A 21,147-nucleotide genomic window follows, 5' to 3' on the forward strand; every position below is an offset into this window, starting at 1 on the left:
AATGTCGACTACGAGAGGTTCCTCTTCTGCGGGGAAAAGCAGAGAGAGGAGGAGTCGCTCGACCAGTTCTGTGCCCGGCTTCGAATGATGGCCACCTCTTGTCGATGGGACAATGATGAGTGCATGATACGTAATCAGGTTCTACAGGGTTGCAGTTCCAGCAAACTGCGGAGACAAGTGTTAAGAGAACCAGGCTGGTCCCTGCAGCAGATATTGGACAGTGGCAGAACATTTGAGCTGGCCGAGTCCAGAGGTGCGAAAATGGACGCGGCGGTGCATCCAGGAGCATCGGAGGAAGCATTCGCCATGGGGAAACGGTCGATGTCAAGAGACAAGTGGGGGCAGAGAAAGCAGGAAAGTCGCTCGACTGCGGGGTCTGACAGCATTTGCCAGCAGTGTGGCTATGATCTGCCCCACTCAGAGGAATGTCCTGCCAAGGACAGGTCATGTGGCAGATGCAATGGACCTGGCCATTATGCCCGAATGTGTCGCGCCCCCGCCCCGGTGTCAGTGCAGAGAGGCCCAGCCAGAGCACGTGGTGGTGGCTCAAGAAAAATGCGAAGCATTGCGGCGTTGGAGCAGGAGATACAGAGGCTTCACATGGCAGAAGAGGAGGAGGAGGAAGAAGAAGAAGTATTCTTCATCTCGAACATTGCTTCAGGTGCCAAGAACAAGAGACAGCCTAAATGCGTAGTCGACATCCAGGGGGTGCCGACGCAAGTGCTCATCGATACAGGTGCATCGGCCTGTGTGCTGGCCGCAGACCACGATAGGCGGATTCCGGGACCTCCGGCGCTAAGCACATCAACTGCCAAGATCTTTACGTTTGGTGGGGATACCCCCCTTCCAATTCATGGCGTGTTTATAGCGCCCGTGTCCAAGGAAGGTAAGACCATAAAGGCACCTTTCTTCGTTACGGACGTGAGCCGCCACTCGTTGCTCAGCTGCGCAGCGTCCAAGGCCCTGAATTTGGTCCATTTCACGATGGCATTATCAAATGGACATCGAGGTGCTGTTAAACAAATTTACAGGCATTTTTGAAGGGGTTGGAAAGTTGAAAGCACCACCGGTGCGGCTGCACATTGATAATACGATCAGGCCAACCGCCCTGAAGCACAGGCGGATTCCGTCCACCTGAGGGAAAAGGTGGAAGAGGAGCTTCGCTCGCTGGTCAACAATGACATAATTGAAAGGGTGGAAGGGCCGACACCCTGGGTATCCCCCATAGTAGTGGCGCCAAAGCCGAAGCAGCCAGGGGCTGTGAGAATTTGTGTGGACATGCGTCTCCCCAATGCCGCCATTAAGAGGGAGAGGCACCTCACGCCAACGCTGGACGATATTATAGGCGAATTACAGGGAGCAAAAGTATTTTCGAAATTAGACCTATGAGCGGGCTATCACCAGCTTGAGCTCCACCAAGACTCTAGGTTCATCACCGTCTTCACGACGCACGAGGGGCTTTATCAATTTAAACGCCTGAGTTTTGGCATCTCCTCAGCGGCGGAGGTTTTTCAGAACACTAGAAGAGGGGCACTCGCAGGCCTAAAAGGGGTGTTGAACATAAGTGACGATATCTTGGTGTTTGCGGACACAGAAGCCGAGCACATGAGAAGGCTCGAGAGCACACTCAAGAGATTGCACGACCTAGGCCTCACCTTGCACCACCAGAAATGTGAGTTCCTCAAAGATCGGATTGGGTTTTTTGGGTTCATATTTCACGCAGCGAGAGTGTCACCGGACCCGGAAAAGATCAGGGACATTCGAGAGGCAGCGGCGCCAACATCCCCCACGGAGGTAAGAAGCTTCCTGGGGATGGTGAACTATTGCGGACGCTTTATCAAGGGCCTCGCCTCCTTATCAGAACCCCTCAGAGCATTGACCAGAAGCGATGCAGTGTGGAAGTGGGAAGGCAAGGAGCAGGAGGCGTTTCAGGCCCTCAAGAATGCCCTGTCGGATGGGGACACTATGGCCTACTTTAACCCCGCCGTAGAGTCGGAGATTGTCGTCGATGCCAGTCCGGTGGGAGTGGGGGCAGTGCTTTTGCAGCCGGATGGAAGAGGAGACATGAGACCTATTACGTACGCCAGCAAGGCCCTCTCTGATACTGAAATGCGAAACTCGCAAATTGAGAGGGAGGCGCTCGCCATTTTGTGGGGCTGCCACCATTTCCGCCTATATATTTTGGGAAAGCCTGTGATAGTGGTAACAGACCACAAGCCCCTACTACCAATACTGGCGGATCTATCTTCGAAGCCGCCGCCAAGAATAGAGAGGTGGATGCTGGCCCTGATGGAGTATGGGGTGCGACTAATATATAGGCCAGGCACCAACAATCCGGCGGACTACCTGTCACGTCACCCCAACGCTGGAGGTACCAACAAAGGCGGAGAGGTGTCAGACTGCCAGGGACTACTCTGTCATGTGGTGGATGGGGCGCTACCCGTAGCGTTGTCGAGAGCAACCATTGCCTCAGAGTCATCCAAGGATGAAGTTTTTGACATCACTAAGGAGGCCATTAGAAGTGGAGAATGGAGGGAGATGCTGCGCAACACCTCCCGGCGCCAGCAGGAGGCCCAGAGAGATCTTCAGGCACTCTGGCGGGTGAAGGAGGAGCTCTCAATCTCCGATGATGGTCTGCTACTGAGAGGGAGGCAAATTGTAATCCCGCAGACACTAAGGAAGCGGGTGCTTCAACTGGTACACATCGGGCATCAAGGGGTGGTCAAAAAGAAAGCGAGACTACGACCAAAGGTGTGGTTTCCGGATCTAGAAGAGAAGGTCGAGGGCTTCGTGAAGAGGTGTTTGGCTTGCCAGGCGGCGACCCCTGGAGAAAGGGCTCCCCCTATAAGCTCGATGGAGCGGAGTGAGAAGCCGTGGGGGACAATCCATGTAGACTTTTTTGGTTCGACGGGTCGGGGCATGTATTTCCTGGTAGCCGTTGACCAATGGTCGAGATACCCGGAGGTGGAGGTGGTAGAATCAACGTCAACAGAATTCACCACGAGGGCATTCGACAGAATGTTTGCAGCACACGGCTTTCCGGAGATTCTCTGCTCCGACAACGGACCGCCGTTTACCGGCAACCAATTTGCGCAATACCTCTGTGATAGGGGAATACAGCACCGCAGAGTCTCGCCACTGTGGCCTCACGCTAACGGAGAAGCGGAAAGAATGATGCGCACGCTGAATAAAGTGCTGAGGATCTCGGCCAACGGAGGTGACGACCTGCAGAAGAAGCTAGTGAAGTTCTTGCGGGAATATCGGACCACACCCCATCAGTCCACGGGTGTCGCCCCGGCGGAGGCCCTGTTTGGGCGCTGCCCCAGAGGAATGATACCTGAAATGGAGGGGAGGAGTCCGGGCATCATAGACAATGAAAAGGTACGACAAGAGCGGGCCATACACAACCAGAAGGAAAGTGACAGACGAGGCCTGAAGGGCAAGGAGATCCGTGTCGGAGATTCAGTGCTAGTCAAGAACCGTCACCCCGAAGGAAAGCTAGCTCTACCGTTTGAACCGCACCCTTGGAAGGTCACCCATGTAAAGGGGACCATGGTGACGGCCGCCTGTGAGCGCGGTACGGTCACGCGTAATGTGTCTTTCTTCAAGAAGGTGGACACATCAACAGGAATGTCCGGTGCCCAAGCCGTGCCCGCCCAGGAAGAAGGCCCTGAAGAGCTGGGCGAGGAACCCATGCACATCGGAGCCCCAGCGGCGGAAGCGAGCACGGGGACCCCAACAGTCACCTCTAGGTATCCCTCCAGAGTGTCCAGGAGACCGCCTGCCCGTCTCAAGGACTATGTGTTGGACTCAGGGGACTGAGCTCAGGATATCCGTGGCCGTCAGTAAGTGATGGGAATAGACATGCTGCCAGGTCGCTCCAGTTAATGTTTTACTAAGTTAACTTCATGTTGTTGTTTGTTGTAAAAGATAAAAAGGGATGTGACGCCCCGAGTGTGCACTGGGCATGCGCGAGCCTCGTTTGGGCCCGCGCATGCGCAGTGTAATAAAGGAAGTCCATGCGGCAGTTGCCGCCGGGTGATGCAACCGGCAACATCGCGTCTGACTCCTCTGTGCATGTCTGTGTGTGTGCATGTGTGATTGGCCACCCACACCCCGCCGGGCCACACAACAGTGCCCTCACACTTTTCATCGGCTTATCCAGATGGAGGTTGGTAAGTGGGGCAGGAGCGGGGCGGGTGGGCAACGTTTGTTGGGGGTTGATGATGGGATGGATGGCGGAGCAGTCTCAGACTTTGTCCCAGTGCAGGCATGGACCCTGGCCCAGCCAATCAATTTGAGCGGAATGGGAGAGAGCGTGAGAATGAGGGGATTGGGGAATGAAATGAGAGATGCACACTAGGAGAGAACGGGCAAGACAGCAAAGGTGGGAACTAGAAGGAAAGAGAGGAGAAAAAGACAGGCACATGAAATGGAAGGAACAGAGAAAGAGAAGTGAGTGTTAGAAATGTGGAATAAACAAAGAGGGCGGCAGAGAGAAAAAACACAAACTTACTGTGCAGGGAGGAGATTCAGTAACATGGACTAGGAGTAGAGCCAGGGACAAGGAAAGGAGTTGAAGGAGAGAGAAACAGGTTGCCAAAATAAAAGTGGGCAAAAAAGAAAAAAGAAAACTACTTTTGAGAGAGAGTCACAAGGCAACAGACTGACGGTGAGGGAAAAGTAAGAGAAAAGGGCTAAAAAACAACGTCAGTCAGTGACTGGAGCAATTACAGATGGTATGATGGTGAAACACGAGATAATATCAAGTCAGTGAGAAAGGGGCCAAAGGAAAGAAATAGATGCAAAAGGGGTTAGCCCCATTCCTCTTTTATAAAAAAAAAAAAGTGCTGCAAAGGCAGAGCCTCTATTTGATATATGGGCGCCCTGTCCTGGGTGGGCTAATCCCATCAATAACAGCACCGGACGGGCGGACGGGTTACTCATACAGACTGGCTGCACCAGGAATGGCAGTGCACATGGACTGAAGAGCACCATATTACATACATGGCCAACGTACCTGACACTGGAATAAAAAGAAACCCAGCCGCAGCCATTTAGTAATAAACAACCCCCCAAAACTGAAAACTGCAGCCTAACAGCACTAGCCTCTCCTTGAAAGAAAACAAGATTGTTGGTCTCTGTAACTTGCTGGCGCTAACTGTGCATGACTACAATTGCAGTGGCAGGTTCAGATATTTTGTCATTTTAAAAGGGTCATTTGATTCACGACTTCCGGTGAATGAGATAGTCGAGATTTATGTAACCTGGGCATTTGTCCATGAAATAACCAACATACTTGCATCTCTCCATCTGATACCCTTGCCCCCCCCCCATGCTTCCAAGGTAGATGGAGACAGTTGTTTCTTTGTTGGCGTAAAAGGCTGCAGGTTTATTATTACACAAATCACTAAACACTACATGTTTGTTATCACAGCAAACACTCTTTGTGGAATTGTTTGCCAGGTGCGGAGAGCAGCCGACTGCCTCATCTCTCCCTTGCTTTCCCCATTTTCCAACCAACTCCACTGTGGGCCAAAGCTCCCCAAACCGCCATTGTCTGCTCTCCACCTGCCCTTGCAGGTGATCCTAGGCTGGAGGAGTGCCATTCTTGCCAGGGGTAGCCAAGTCCTCTTCATAGCTCTCAACCATTTGTGTCACAAAGGCGGGTGAAAACACCCGATTTTGTTTTTGGCGGGTGAGAGGCCCATTGAAATGAATGGGCATGCAGGAGGCTTGGCGGGTGAGTCAGCTGTTTAGAAGGCGGGTGACACCCGCCAAAAGCGTGTGAGTTGAGAGCTATGCCTCTTAGATACCTCCAGCGTGCTTGCCGCTAGGCCTCAGAGGAGCGTTGACCGTGGGAGGAGCGAAAATGCCTCCCGCTTTCCCAAGCTCATTTGTAGTTCCCACAGTGCCACTGGTCGCTTACACACCGCCCCACCATACTGTGACTGCAACAGTGAAGTCTACCTGACTTTCCTCGCCGTATGTTTCCTTATAGGGTGAGTTAGAGGGAAAACAGTTCAGGGGCCCCTGTCTTCGGGCCTTGTTGCAGCAAAAGATGGTGCTGCTGGCCATGGGCAGCGCGTTATAACTCATGGCGCTTCATGGCGCTTCTTGTGCCTCACCCCCTTACCCTTTGTTCTTATTTCGCGGGCGTGCTGCCCTTTTTTCCTGGGCATCACATCCCTTCCCTTTTTTCACAGGCTGGCGGCCCAATTTTGCGTGCTTACGCCCGTCTTCCGTACCACGGGGGCAAGGGAGGACACCGCCATGTTATCTGGGTGCCTCGTCGTCACCTCCAGATCAAAGACGTTCAGTTTGAAATTCAACAGAATCACCTGTTTTAAACAGTAAAAGTGTGTTTGGAGCTTTCTTGGGCACCATACTGCCGCTGCAGGAGGCCTTGACATCCTGGTGCTCCGGCTGTTAGTGTGGCATCATACATCATTAACCAGTGGCAGTGGCAGTAGAGGAAGGTAGTAGAACACAGCTCTTTGTTGCAATGCTGCCCTCTTCATGCTCCAAGAAGGACAGATATGCTTCCCTTCCCCACTGAAGCAAGCCATATAGTTAAAAACAAACCTGGAAAACAGCACTCCATCATTGTTATGAGCGGGCCAGTGTGGCCAACGATGCCTTATTTTCGTGATAGGGAGAGGGACACATGCCAAGTTGCATTTAGTCATATCAGACCTTGCTTCAGTTTGTGAAAAACAGGAGCTGTACATTTCACTTCATTTATGCACTCTTATGCTGTCAGTGATGCAGAGATGTGGATAGTATATATCCTTAGGTGGCAGGTATAAAAAGGACCTAGGGCAGCCTCGTGCGGAACATATCATTTTACCCTACAGCAGAGGCAGAGGGGCAAAAGATCTGCACCGTGGAATATATTTGGTTGATTGTGCCTTTGTGCTGTAGTTGTAGCCCTAAAGCCTGTCTGGAGAAATGTCAGCCATATTTGCCCTGTGCTGACAAGATTTTACTATGCACACATCGCGTGCATAGTGCTGGAGTAATTGAACTCATTCAGTGTACTCATAGTGTACATGTTGGGTGCAGTGTTGTCTTCACCGAGACCCATTGGGATTACTCAGAGTGTACTGTGTTCGCTGCATAGAGGCTTGCTAGCTGTACTTGGAATATATACTTGGGACCTGTGCACAGGGCTGCCTGGCTCACTTGACCCATAGTCATTTTACTCACAGGGTGCACAGCCTGCAAGTAGAGTGCAGAGCACTGGCTTTATTGTGACCCATCACTACAGTCACAGTGCACACAAAGGTTAGGACACGCTGCTGAATTCTTGGGGCCCGTTGGTGAATTGAGTCATGTCTGTGGTACATGGGCATGCACAGTGTTGCTAGCTTGAGACCTGTGTGCACTCAGGATACATACACTGCAGAACTTTTCAGTGAGAGTGTGCATATAGGTTGCATGCACAGTGATGCTAGCTCGAGACCTGTGTGCACTCGGGATACATACACTGCAGAACTTTTCAGTGAGAGTGTGCATATAGGTTGCATGCACAGTGTTGCTAGCTCGAGACCTGTGTGCACTCGGGATACATACACTGCAGAACTTTTCAGTGAGAGTGTGCATATAGGTTGCATGCACAGTGTTGCTAGCTCGAGACCTGTGTGCACTCGGGATACATACACTGCAGAACTTTTCAGTGAGAGTGTGCATATAGGTTGCATGCACAGTGTTGCTAGCTCGAGACCTGTGTGCACTCGGGATACATACACTGCAGAACTTTTCAGTGAGAGTGTGCATATAGGTTGCATGCACAGTGTTGCTAGCTCGAGACCTGTGTGCACTCGGGATACATACACTGCAGAACTTTTCAGTGAGAGTGTGCATATAGGTTGCATGCATAGTGTTGGCTGCATTGACACTTATTATGTTATGTTACTGGGATTTGTAATTATACCATGCACAAACTAATGCTGACATTGCATGTTGCTCGGTAAAATATTGGACCACTTAAAAAAAAAATGTCCAGGGCCACATTTTGTTCCCAGTCCAGCCCTGGTAGTGGGTGAGAATGGCCATAGAGATCAACAAGGCCATAGGCCATCAATGGGTGGATGAATATCCAAACAACACCTACGGCTATGTCCCTCCTGATATGCCATCGCTCTCCTACGTTTACTCCAATGCAATCGTTTCGGCTCATAAGTGGCATTAAAGCACCACCAAATAGTCCAAACTAACCAGTGGTATTAAATATCCTACATCTATGTATTGCTACCACCGCCATCATAACAAAGAGCTTGGGTGGAAGCATGCAGCCATTAAATGCTGTTGGTGTTTGAAATATGCAACAAGAATTACTTTAGCTGGAATCTCCTCCCATTATGAACTATACTATTACACTACCATTATAATCGGTCCCAGTACCACCTGTTTGCATCAGACATAGAGTATAGCATTCCTGTGGGTCAGTCAGGAACAAGACATTCCAGGTAACAATCGTTGACATGGCAGTATTTATGTTGCCAGCAGATTATAGTTGTCTGTTGAAAAAGGTTTTCCAGGTGGCACAAGACAAGGCTGTTTGCAGGAGAGAAAATAACAGTAAAGGTCCTACTACACGTGGTGACATTCGGAACGTGCAAGTGCAATAACAGGAAGTGCAGAGTGAAGGGAAGAGGACGAAGTGCAAGGGTGGAGGGGGCCAAGGGGCTGGGCAAGTGCTAGGAGAGGCCCAGAGGTGCAAGTGCTCAGGCAAGCATGTTCACTTCTTGTTAGGACAGTTTTACTGACATCCATCTAAGGGCTTAGTAAAACAATTCAACTGAGGCAGTACAATACTTCACTCTCAGTATAAGGCTGTACAACCTGAGTATAGGGTAGCGTAGACTGAGCAACCAGGCTGTCAACAGTTTCTTTAAGATATGAGGAGATAACGCTTTTAGACCTCTTTATTCTCATGGTCCCTTAAGGGGTTTAGATATTTATAAGCGTTCTTCTTATGTCTATTTATGAGAGCTTTTTTTACCCTATCCCAGTTACATCTTTTAGCTATATTCAAATTCAAGTTTACTTGCTTGTCTCTCTTGGGAAGCATAAAATAACTCAGGGTATTCTATCACTCTCACAGAGACCAGACCTTTTACAAGCCATACAACAATGACACATTCCATACCATACTGACTCACCAGTCCTGTGATCCTGCATACTACATGTGCAAAAGACTGTGAAAGGGAAGAAGTATCCAGTGTGGGATGTCTTAACCCACTAATCCAAGCCCTGCAACATCACTGTGCATTGCTGGCATCATAATGGCTGCCGGAAAGCATGCTGCTTGCCAGAAATCACCAGAAAATGCGCAGTGAAAACCTGAAAAATAGGCCACCTTCTACTTTTGGCTATGTCAGTGGTAACACAGGAGACCACTGCCAAAACCCATCATTTGGCTGCTCACAGAGCAAAATCATTGCCAAAGAAAGTAAGCTGGTTTCAAAAATCCGTTTTTTTTTGTGTCAAATTTGCACAGATCATTGCTCACAAACCACCCAAAAAGATACAACCTCCTTGTTGGGTGGTCAACATCATTCTCCCGCAAGAATCTACATAAATATAAGGTCCACAGAAGTCTATCTATATCTGAACAAAGTCCACTTTTGAGGATTGCTTGCTGGAAGAAACCTGTCAAAAATGGGTGTAATACTGTTACTCACCTCAACCAGAAGCCGGCGTTTTAAAACCATTTTGTGTAAAGTTGGTCATTGAGCCCAAACTATGCCAAAGAAAGAAGTGCTATCAGAAGCCTAAGAGGTGGATACAATTTAAAACTGTATTCTGCATAGGCTTGAAGTAAGAAATTTTTTGATGTATGTGTTAAAAATGAGAATTATATTATAAGATAAGATAGTTTTTGGACATTGGGTTTCAGAGTTAAAGGTTTCCCACACTGTGTTCAAACGAATTCCACACCTTCTCCCTGGACAAAGGAGACTTCCCCCTGCCCTTGGCTAAGAGATTGACAGGCTGGTGTCAAAAGGAACTGGGAGTGGCACCCTGGCCTGTTGCTCTCAGTGCAGACAAAGGAATCCTTGGGCTGAATAGAAAATGCTAATTCGGGTGTGACTGACAACAAACTGCTAGCAGGAAGAAGGACATATGACCTCTGAGTCAGCCCAGACCTTGGAGGCGGAGACAGACCATTGTGTGGATTCAGAAAGCACAGCACATGTATGTTTTAGAAAAATGCTTATAACAAATTGCACTGAACTGACCAAAATGTGAAACTTTGAGATTGTTAAAATGAAAAATGTGCTCACAGTTGAAGACTAAGCTGGACTCTGTGCGAAGTTCTGAGACCAAACCCCAGAATTATTCATAATGTAGCCACTGTGTTTATGCTATGAACATAAAAAATTACAGAAATGTGCTCAGATGGGCTGTGCATGCATCTCTAAAAATTGGTGCAGAGCTAATATTGAGAAACCCACCAAAAGCATGAAAAAGTGGTCATTTCTGAACCAAAGCTCTTAGGAAGATGAAAGTTGAACAGAAATGTACCTTAATTAATCTGTCATGTAATTTATGTAATAGTAACAAGTTGTGTATATTGTAAATATGTGTTTTATGAAAAATAAGATATACTGTACAGAGACAAAGGGGAGTGTTTTCCCCCAAGCCATAAAGATGATACAGGATGACACGCTGATCCTTTCTCCAATCAGGGGACAGGGAATCCTTTAACCTATCAGATCCTTAGAGGGTTGGGCATTGTAGAATCAGCCTTCCTACCCACTTTGGAAATACATAAATAGGGACTGCAGAGGACAGATAGGACACACACACTTTCCACTTCTCAACTCATTTCTTGCCGATGTACCCTGCAGGAAGATCCAGGCTCCAGGCATAGACCAGAACTTAGAATCCAGACTCCAGAACTTGAAGCAGAGAGGCCCAATCCCAAAAGCTGAACCCTTTTCAGCAGGCCTTCAGAATCTAGCAACCTGATTCTAACTCCTAAACTTCCAAGGGGCTCTCACATTCAACAGCCGGGCTGTGCTGTTTTGCTATTCTAGCCAAGAACCCTGTGGTAGAACCAAGTACCAGACCCACAGAGCAGAGCTGTAACCCAGAGCCCGTCAGATCCAGTCCAAGAGGTTGCGCAGACCGCAGTGCAGTGCTGAGACCAGAGTGCCAGAGACCTGTCCGGTGGCGAGAGAGAATCCCAGCCAAACCCTTGACCAGATCTTTGACGGGGCCCACTCCATTCCAAAGCCATAGGAGTGAGTATCCAGTCTAGAACTGTACAGAATCAATCTCTTAGTTTAAGGCAATTCTATTCCATCCATCTCAACCTGTCCAGAACTGCATTATAGAACCTCTTTTGTCTATCCTAAATTCTCCTCTCCTCCACATAATTCTTGATAATTGTAGCAATAATCATCTTGGCGCTAATATATATTTTCTGGAGAAAGGCAATTGTCTCGTTCAGACAGAAACCATCCGGAGGCGCCTCTGGATAGGTGGTTGGGCTGTCGTCCATAGCCTCTTTAGTGTTAAGAAATCTTTGTTTCAAATCTTCAATAGCGCATCTTTCATTTTGAAATCTTGACTTTATTTCTGAAAAATCTACCTTCACAAAAACCTCTGTAACTTTGGAACCGCACGTCCTAGAACCGTAATTTAACTGTCATTTAGAAGCTAAGATCCTATGCTTTCTAACGAACCTAATACGACATTCCAAATTGCCCTAAACCATGAATTGCAATTTAGCTCCATTTCACCACATGTCAAAATAGCTGTTTCTTGTTTTCAACTGCTGAAATTTGTTTTCAATCTGATAATCCTTCATGAATCATTGCTAGTGTTGACCTGAACCAATCCAAAGTAACTCTCACTTATCCTGAATCTCCTTTAGTAAATTTAAATCATTTTAGCATATTTTCCCGTTCATTGCAATCACATTCAAAAGTATGTTTGCCTGTTTTAAAATCATACCTGTTTTCTCTAAGCTTGCTGGGGGAACTGGGATTGAACTGCATTGTTGATTAATATTCCTGAAACCTGTGTGCCCTCATGTCCATCTCCTCATATTGCATAGTGGGGGGGAGTGAGTAATAACAGGGGAAAAAGTGATTATAACATTGTTTTATTGAAATCATACCAAGTTTATTTCTGTGTTGCATTCTTTCCTATTATTGCATTTCCTTGAATCATACAAAGTATTCTCTGCTACATTATCCTTTCTATTCCTACTCCTAACCGATTAAAGAGATTGTTGATAGTGTAATATTACCCATTACTGATCACTGTACATATTCATAAGTGTGCTATTCAGATATTATTTTATTCATAAAAGTGTGATATATATATTGTTCAATTCTTCAAATAAACCTTTTAATTTGCAAAACAAACCTACTTCTTGGCTCAGTGAGGTCGGGAAGATTCAAAGAGAGGGGTGTTATATAAGGGTTCATCATCCAGATTTAAAGAACTTTGACATAAAAATATATAAATAAGGGCTTCCATTGGGCATCCCAGACTAGGCATTGACTTAGTTGGAGTGCTGGATTGAAGTCACTTACACCAGAAACCTGTCTTTGGCAGATAGGTTATACTTTTTCTCACTTTCCCAGATCTGCATATTGTGTTTCCACCGGAGTTTCCTTTTATAAAGTTCCAGAGACATTTCAGAAGTCATGGTATGAGGTACGGTAGAGGCAGGAGAAGGAGAGGGGGTGAACTAAAATCCTCCTCATCAGAACCCTCATATTCCTCCTCTGAGTAGTTTGCACAGTTGTCTGAACCCTCATCATCCTCACTCTCTGCAATATTATTATAAGTGGACATAGATTCTCTGGAGCCATTCTTATGGCCCCACAAACGTTGTATTAAATCAAGCGTACTTCCTTTACAATTGAGGCCCTTCTCTTTACACATTATGATCAATCTTTCCAATGCAACATAAGAGTAGTTCTCAGGCCTAAAGCAGGCCATGGTGTTGGTTCTTGTGTTAAATACAGCAGGTACACTTAACTTTGGCTAAACCAAACCTAAGGGATAGTTTCCTTTGGACATAAATGTACCTCAATACTCAATGTAATGCAATCTATATTTATCCCAGCACATTCCAACAGTATTACAACAGGAAGTGCAGGGAGAGGGGAAGAGGGATATGTGCAAGGGGGCAGGGGGCAAAGGGGCTGGGCAAGTGCTAGGGTAAGCACTTTCACTGCTTGTTATGACAGTTTTCCCGAAGTCCAACTAAGGGCTTAGTAAAACCATTCAACTGAGGTAGTACAAGACCTCACTCTCAGTATCAGACTATACCACCTGAGTATAGGGTAACATAGACAGAGCAGCCAGGCTTATTTTAGGCGGGAGAGAGAGGGCTGTAGAATCAGTACAATGAAATTGTAATACACATATTGTTATTGTTATTGTTATTTTGCATTTATATAGCGCCTTATATACCATTGGTATGGTCTGAAGGCGCTGGTAGGTTGAACGCCCTTGGGAACTGAAGTTCAGATCAGTAGAGAGGGTAGAGAGAGTTAGAGGTGCGTGTGAGCACCGGGTGTGTGTGCAGCTGTTGCGGGATCCATGTAATAGCTGCTTATTAGCGGTAGGTGTGGTGGTTGAGAGATCAGGAGTATGTGTTCGTTCTGGCAGGATTTATCCAGACCGGATGTGGCTGCGTTAGGCCTGAGGAGAACGCCTGGCTGGGGGGTGTGTAACCAGCAGTGTTTACTTAGAATGATGAGGAGTGAGCGGTAGATGTTGGTATGAGAACAGTTATACCGAATGGTGTCATAGTATCTCTGTGTTCCAGTTGAGTGGTGATGTAAAAGAGAGAGTAAACATGGTGGTGGGATATGTACTCTTTCAAATGTCTACGCACTCACTCCATCTACGTACTCACTCTCTCTACGCGCTCACCCCCTCTACCCACACACCCCCTCTACGTGCTCACCCCCTCTACGCGCTCACCCCCTATGCGCTCACCCCCTCTACGCACTCACCCCCTCTACGCACTCACCCCCTCTACGCGCTCATCCCCTCTACTCACTCCTGTGCTCCCAGCACTCATCATCTTTAAGCACTCGCGTTTTTCACGAATTCTGCAGCAATGTCAATTTCTGGACATTCCTCTGTTTTACATACTCTTACGCTTCTCTGTATTTGCGCATTCATCCGCGCTACACGGTCGTCCGTTCTACACAACCAGCCGCTCTACACACTCATCCACTCAACATGTTCATCCATTCCATACACTGATCCGATCTGCATATTCACTCAATTTCCATACTCATTCGAACTATATAGGTATTTGTTCTTCCACTCATGCATTCTTCAACTCTGCGCATTCATTTGTTCCACCTGTTTTATCCATTCTAACTAATTTCGTTCACTCCGCATGCATTCTGTCAATTTCTGGAGTTTAAATCTCTTTACTGTTTCCGTATGATTTACTCTTATTAGCCATTTCATTGTTTTGATCTACTTTATTCGTTTAATTCTGTTTGTCCTTCAAGTTTATGTTAGGGGTTATTAGCTGTCAGTTTCTTGCATCAGGTGGTTTGATGGATTGGAGTCATTGAGTTGCTGTTGGTTTATTTGGGTTAGTTTGGTACGGGTTGGTTTTAGGGGAAGAGCCAGGATTTCAGCCGTTTGCGGAAAGACGTTAAATCCTCAGGTAGGCGGATGTGGGGTGGGAATGAGTTCCATAGCGTGGGGGCCAAAGCTGAAAATGATGATCCGCCTAACCTGCTTGAGTTTGTCTTCGGTATGACTAGGAGGCCGGTTGAGCTTGATTTTAGGGTGCGTGGGGGGTGGTAGGGTTTTAGCTTGTCTTGAAGATATTGAGGTCCGGTTTTGTGCAGAGCTCGATGGGAGATGCACAAGGTTGTGAACGACACCCTTCGTGCTACTGGAAGCCAGTGCAGTGTCTTAAGGGCTGGGGAGATGTGGTCTCTTAGGCCGAGCGCAAGTAGCAATTTGGCTGCAGCGTTTTGTGCCCTTTGGAGTTTATTCAGTTGGTACGCGTGGATTCCGAGGTATAGGGGGTTTGCGTAGTCCAGTCTTGATATAACGATTGATTGGACCGCAGAGAGTCTGTTGGGAAAGGAGAGATATGGAAAGATGCGCCTAAGGGTTTTAAGGTGGTAGTGGCAGGACTTTGAGATGTTGTTGACTTGCTGCGAGAGTGTTAGGTCGGAGTCAAGGGTGCATCCAAGATTTTTCACTGAGTTGGAGGGGGTCAGTGAGTTGCCCATGGCGGATGGCCAGGGTAGTGGGTGCGGAAGAAGTTTGGAGTTGCCACATACCATGATTTCTGTTTTGGAGGGGTTTAACAGGAGGTGGCTATGGGTCATCCAGAGTTCTATGTCAAGGAGGCAGGAGGCAAGGTCTGGTCGGGAGTTGGGTTTTGAGTTCAGGAGTTTTAGAATTAGTTGAGTGTCGTCGGTGTAGTTGTAGCACAGGATGTTGTGCGAGCGAATTAGTGGTGGGAGGGTGAACAAGTAGAGATTGAACAGGAGGGCAGATAGGCATGCTCATTGTGGGACTCCCGTGTCGACTGGTCGGGCTTGGGAGGTATAGGTGTAGAGTATCGTTATTTGGTACCTATCTTTGAAGAATGAAGCTATCCATTTAAGTGCGCTTCCACGAATTCCTAGGGAGTGGAGGTGGTCTAGAAGGATTGAGTGATTGATTGTGTCAAAGGCGGCAGATAGGTCAAGAAGGATTAGTGCTGCGCATCCCGCAGAGTCTGCCGTCATTTTAAGGTCATCCCAAATTGAGGTTAGGGTGGTTTCAGTTCCGTGACGGGCTCTGAAACCTGATTGAGTGGGGTCTAGGAGATTGTTGTCTTCGACAAAGGCATTTAGTTGGGAGTAGGCGGTTCAGTCAATGAGTTTGGCAAGGAATCTGGTGTTTGAGATGGGGCGGTAGTTTTTGGACACGAGAGGGTCGAGTGAAGGTTTTTTAATTAGAGGTTTGACATGAACCGTTTTGAATTTGTCGGGAAAGATACCAGAGGAAAGTGAGGCATTTATGATGGATCTTGTATGTTCTCCTGCGCAGGTGGAAGGGAAAATGTCTTTGAGGGTTGTGGCTGGGCAAGGGTACAGTGGCGAGCCAGATGGTTTGCGGGCAGATAGAAGTTTGAAAAATTGCTCTGGTGATATTGGACTAAAGGATTCGAACGATGGTTGCGTAGTGGTCGCAACTGGTGAGCTGGCCGGTATGGGGGGAGAATTGCTTGGTGGATGTAAGAGAGCCAGTTTGGTGGCTAGAGTATTTGTTCTTTCGAGAGCCGTGGTGTAAAAGTGGAGGGAGAATGAGTCGCACAGTGATTGTGAGGGAGCCGGGACAGTCGTGTTGCAAGGCGGATTTGCAGAGGTCGAAGTGGGCGGGAGCGGTCGGGAGCGGTGCTCCCATACTTTTTATTTTTAAGTTTCACAGTTCCTACACGTTTATTTTAAAATGAAATTGTTCCGGAATGGTTTCGTTTTAAAATAAAAGTGTAGGAAGAAGTTGAAGCTTGCACTTCAGCGCACTGCACTGCACTTTCCCATAAATGGCAGGTGTGTTTGTTTGGGTGTTTGGATTGTGTGTGAGAGGATGCGAAGGGATCGGGTTTGTGGGGAACGGGGCAGACCAGCAGAGTACATAGCTCCACTACTTCTTTTTGTACACTTCGACCACTGCGGATTGGTGAATTCGGAGATGATTTTGTGGAGTTCCTTGCTTGGGTTTTTGCAGTTTAGGATTCAGGAGTTGTAGTGGGCTTTTTTTGCTTTCCGGATTTCGACCTTGTACTGGTAGAGGTGTCTGGCCAAGATGGAGACGGTCAATGAGACGTGATGGTTTCAGAAAGGTGGAGGTCTAGTGGGTAGGTCAAGTCGTTGCAGTATTTTTAAGGTATAGGGCACGTATATAGCTGTAGACTGTTGTCTTGCAAGACAAACAGGCCTCAAAACATTAGCTAGTGATAATGGACGCTTGGCATCAATTTGCTTTGTGCTTTTGCCACCTGCGCCCCCTCTATTTTATGATCTTTGGCCTGCTTTCTGGCCCCTCTACCCCATCCCTCTGCTTTCCTGCACTTTCTTCCGTTTTCGGCCTTATTTCACCTTTCAAGCTGCGGCATCTGTGCAACTTCTTTCCTACCCCTGGCTTGTCCTCCAAGGGAAGCCAAAGCATCATCTGAAGACCAAGACGCTCTTTTCCATCCAGCGTCCTGACCTTGAGGTGGTAGGTGCTGCGCTTTTGCCCGCAGCACTCCCTCTATCGTGTAATCATTGGCCTGCTTTCTGGCCTCTTCCCGCAAACCTCTTGCCATCTCTTTTCCCCCCAATCCCTCTGCTTTACTGTACTTTCTTCAGTTTTCTGGCTTTTTCATCTTTCCAGCGGTGTGACGCACCTGTGCGACCTCTCCCCTGTCCCTCGCTACACCAGTGACTGGCTGTTCATCTCTAAGAGTGTCCTCCCTAGGACAGCCTCTGCCCTGGCATCCATTGGCTAAGGCCCCGAGGAAAGGGCAGATCCTTAAGAAGCAGCTCCAGTCTGTTTGGCTGTGTTCGCCTGGGAAGCCAGCCATCATCCACTCTTCTTGCCTACATAATATAGCGCACCAAGGATAGCCAGCTAGTAAGTCGTTTTCCAATCACTGCTGTGTACCAATGTGTTAGGTGGTTTTCATTTCACTGTTGTGACACCAATTGAGGCTTTTCTCCTTCCCAGATCTCATATCTGGATTTTATCCATTTACTGCAGCATCGTCAAGTGAGTCCTACTCCAGCTGTCCTCCCCCCAGCACGTCTCTCAGCTCTAGGTGTTTCACCACTACTGATGCATCTCCAATGTAGGGGTTTGCACACTACTTTGTCCCACTACTGCTGTATTCGACCCAAAGGGTCTCTACCACTGCAACAGATAGTTAGCCACATAGTCGAAACCTCCCTTCCCGCTGCCAAACTAGTGCCCCTCAATAGGAATTCAACTGAACTATGCCCCAGAGCCACCCCCAGAGGCCCACCGCCCCTAGTTATCCCCACACAGGTGTTACATTTTTTTTTGGCATACCAACGCAAGACCCAACCAGCCAAGGTTAGGCAGAACAGCACCCTGCAAGTCACCAATTGGAAAGCCTCAGAATAAGAGAGCCAAGCCCTACAACCACCACCAGAGGACCACACACTGGCCATGCTAATCCCCCCAAAGGAACGCCCAAAAACATAAGGCGCCACAAAGGAAAACCGGGAAATGACCGAACCAAGAGGATTCAAGGCTCCTGGTTCCACAACCACACCAACTACAAGCAACTAAAAAACAAACAAAACCACAGGGAAGACTCAATCCCAGGGACCAAGAAAGATACCTATCCAAAACGAACTCCTAGCCCAAGAAATTCAACCCACAACTCAAAGCATGCCTCGCCACAAGAAAAAGCTTCGAAATCAAAGGAAACCTCAGCCACACAGGAAGGTGCTGATAATCAAGTTTACATGAGTCCAACAGGGAGGCGTGGCTTGGTGCTCATGGAGTGAGGACGCAGAACTTTCGAGCTCCGGCCAAGCCCCGTAGTCTGATCCTGAATTAGGTGCTTCATGCTCGCTGGGCTGCCCTTCCGACAACCTAACCGAAGCTGAGGCGAAGACCCGTGCCCCGCAGCTGTTTTCGACGAAAATCAGAGCCCGGGAGCCCCGATACGGCGCTTTTACCCGGCTCCCCCCCTCTCCGAGCGGCACATCCAAAATGGCGGCCTCGATGCCCGGGAGAGCCTGAACCTCCTCTCCCCGGGACCTGTCGGGCACTCACACTTCCTGCCGCTCGAGTGAAATCAGCCGAACCGTGTGGCGCCGCCCAACAGAACATCACTGGGGGGCCCAGGACCCTCCCGGCAAGACTCTCTATCCACGGCGGACGGCGCACGGAGCTGCTCCCGCCGAACCCGAGGCCCGCCCGCTGGGACCCTTCCGGAACGTAGCGGGGAAGTTGTGGGGACCCCCTGAACTGGTATATCGGGCCTCCTGGCACCCGAGGCCCACTGCAGCAACACGCGGGGGACCGCGCTCCGGAACCAGCACCGAAGACACCGAAGACGCCCCCCGGCTTGGCCCGACGCCCCATCCTGACGAACATAACAGGCGGATTAGCCTGCTGAGGCACCCCCCCACCCCCTCCCGCGGGCTGCAGGCCGGGGAGAGCCACACGACCGGGCACTCACAACAGGCAAAGGGGACCAGAGGCTCTGTAATGTCTACCTCAAGGGGCAAGGCCAAGAACGCCACTATGGATCCTTTCGTCACCCCGAAACCCCACCCGGGCGCCCAGTCCACGCCTAAAAGCACAGCTCCGCAGACCTGCCCAGAGGAACGCGGCAAGGACAACCAGGTACTCGAGGCAATTGCTGCCCTAAGGACATTTATTGACACGAAAATTGGCGAGGTGAAGGCTGACATCCAACTTATAAGACAAGATGCCCGCAATCTGACGGAACGTGTCACCAACATGGAAACCACCCAGAAGGACATCGTCGAGGACACACAAGACCTCAAGGCTGAGGTGGCGGACCTCCGGAGGAAGGTGAGCTACTTGGAGGCAAGATCGGAGGAGGCGGAGGGCCGCGCTAGGCGTAACAATATTAGGATACTGGGTATTCCCGAAGGAGCCGAGACCACGGACCCGACGGCCTACATAGAATCCCTAATACAGCAGGAAATTGGGGCGGAAAAACTCTCTCAGGGCTTTGCCATCGAAAGGGCCCACAGATCGCTCCAGAAGAAACCCCCCCCCGGGCTCCTTTCCTCGCCCCATCATAGCGAAAGTCCTCAATTTTCGGGACCGCGAGGTGATCCTGAAGTTTTCGAGAGAGGGTGGAGAGATAGAGCGGGATAACTCGAAAGTCACTATTTACCCCGATTACACGCAGTCAGTACAGCGACCAAGGAACTCTTTTGTCCCAATCAAAGCTAGATTGAGAAAACTAAATCTAAAATATATGCTGCTGTATCCCTCCAGGCTGAAAGTGATTCATAAGGGGAGAGCGATATTTCTGGAAACTCCAGCCGCCGCCACCATGTGGCTGGAACATAACAACCTGGCGGACGCCCCCCCTGAACCCACCCACGAGAACTGAACCGTAAGCACAAGGGGCGGCGGACCGACACCTGGGCACCACTGCCCTTGACCCAGCACTGTACACCATCACAAGAGTATACATCACCACCGAGGAAACTACATTGAGGACATCAAGTGACTACGGGGCCCACCCGGCCTCCCGCTCATGGGCGCCCAGCACACACCCATGCAAGACCAGTGCTGGCTAGCTGCCGGCACGAACCCACTCGTGCTAGAAACCCGGACGGGGACAGACAGCACGAGAGCCCCCGAGCACTGCCCCTCCTTGGCAGCAGCTGGGTGCACCAGTTATGGTTATTTTTGTTCAGTTTTTGTTATGACTGCACTCCTCATGAAGACTGTCCCCCAATTTATGGAGGATCAAAGGCCGGAAACTGGAGCCCACCACCCCACGCAAGCAAATCGAAGCACGACACCCAGCAGTGTATGCCCAGCCCAGAAAAGGGGCGGAGAGCCTCTCCCATCCATGATTAAAACCAAGCAATGGCAACACGCTTCAGAATAATCACATGGAACGTCAGAGGGATGGGATCCTACCTGCGGAGAAACCGAATACACTCCTACTTGAAGAGGAAGAAGATATCGTTTGCCCTCTTGCAGGAAACGCACCTCACATCCGACACCGCGAACAAATTGGCAGACTACTGGGGCGGCCAGGGCAGCGGCTCCTCTTACTCGAAGTACGCACGCGGCGTATACACGTGGGTGAGCCCTGACACACCCTTTCACCAGATGGGGATGGAGACGGACGAAGAGGGCAGGTATGTGATGATCTGGGGCATGCTTGAAAACTCCCTGGTATGCATAGTCAACTCATACTTCCCGCAACATGGCATACCCTCCCACCTCAGGCAGATATGCGCCAAAATCGCACCCCACAGGGAGGACGCCCTCTTGTGGGGGGGAGACTTTAACTGCGTGATGAACGAAGACACAGACAGATCATTAACGCAGCGTACCCCCAACGGCCCTGCCTCTCGCGCTCTCCGCACTGCGGTCGCGGACTTGTTGCTGGTTGATGCCTGGCGA

The sequence above is a fragment of the Ambystoma mexicanum genome, chromosome 6q (genome assembly GCF_040938575.1).
Source record: "Ambystoma mexicanum isolate Mex_15411 chromosome 6q, UKY_AmexF1_1, whole genome shotgun sequence".
NCBI lineage: Eukaryota > Metazoa > Chordata > Amphibia > Caudata > Ambystomatidae > Ambystoma > Ambystoma mexicanum.